Raw genomic sequence first — 1,266 nt, 5'->3', positions numbered from 1 at the left:
TCGTGTGGAGCGGTAAGCCTCGTCGCCCTCAACCGAACCGTCGCCGTTGCTGTGCGAGCTTCCACCGTCATCGAGCTTGGTCGCGAATAGGAGAGAGAACAGGGAGCTTTGTGAGAGCTCCGTCACTACCCATCCGTCGCCGTCGTTGTGGGTTGCGTCGCCGGGATCCACTACCGGTAAGGGCGTTCTTCCCTCTAATTTCCATTTTCTTTAACTTCTGGAAATATTGTTGTCATTGACTTCCATTACAGCTGTGTCCTTGCGCCTCTGGTCATCGGAAATCCACCAACAGAGCTTTTGGTAGCCGCCGTCACTGGAGGTAGCTGCCGGTCAGATCGGTTTAGAGGTCGTTGCTATTCCGTTTCTTTGTTGCAGTAAGTTTTTCTGCTTAAAAACCCTTGTCGTTAGTATTCTGTTATGTTATTAAGAATTTCGTGGCATTGATGTTTTAGGATTGAGTTATCGAAATTGCATGTTGAAATAAAAATTGTTTCTGTTGTTGCGGAAGTAAACAGAGCTGTGGATGCAGCCGCCGCTGTTGCGGGCCGAGAGAGAAAGAGATTTATTGCGTTAAAGTCGCTGCCGATTTGATTTCTCTAGATAGGGGATTGTTTTAAAAATTAAAAATATTTTAAGATTGAATATTTGATGAGTTTAGTAAATTAATGCAAATGGATAAATGTCTGTAATATGAATGATTTTTTGCTATGGTTGAAAAATTATGTTTGTTGGTAAATTGGATGATTTCTGAATTTCTGGTGAAATGAATTGAATACCTAACTACATGTTTATAGAAAGATATCGGATACTCTAGGCACTTGGAATGACCAGAAAAGATAGTCCTGATGCATATGCATCCATTCCAAAATTATTACATTTTGCTTTTATGTCGCGTTTAAAAAATTAAAGCATTACAATTACGAAAACTAGAAATTAGCAACTGTGTTGATTTTGCTAGTAATTTAAAACAGCAGTATCATGTTGTAACAACAGCTTAAAACCAAGCTCGGAGGTCCACTTCAGGTTCATATAGAAGATTGCCATGCTTGACGATTGACGAATTTGGCATAAGAAACTTATAGGTTTTGTTATCAACAATTGTGAGGCTCTATTTATAATTTTATCTCTTAAATTTCATAATAGTAATTGAAGTTATATTACTTTTGACTATCAAGAACAGGTACTCCACTTGGCGCTCAGCATATGAAATAATTGAAAACAAAGCACATATTAAAGAGAATAAAAACACATAACCTTGCATTTAGA

At 38.4% G+C, this 1,266-nt stretch overlaps 1 long non-coding RNA gene across 1 annotated transcript; it reads left to right on the top strand.

Moving 5' to 3' along the window:
- The first annotated feature begins 6 nt into the window (after positions 1 to 6).
- On the top strand, positions 7 to 1,260 carry LOC110268576. The gene is made up of 3 exons (XR_002356813.1): positions 7 to 176; positions 252 to 374; positions 509 to 1,260. It is a non-coding gene; the product is annotated as an uncharacterized LOC110268576 (long non-coding RNA).
- The last annotated feature ends 6 nt before the right edge of the window (positions 1,261 to 1,266 follow it).

Source organism: Arachis ipaensis, unplaced genomic scaffold (genome assembly GCF_000816755.2).
Source record: "Arachis ipaensis cultivar K30076 unplaced genomic scaffold, Araip1.1 Aipa906, whole genome shotgun sequence".
Taxonomy (NCBI): domain Eukaryota; kingdom Viridiplantae; phylum Streptophyta; class Magnoliopsida; order Fabales; family Fabaceae; genus Arachis; species Arachis ipaensis.
Note: the sequence above shows the minus strand (reverse complement) of the source record. Positions and strands in the feature narration are given on the sequence as shown.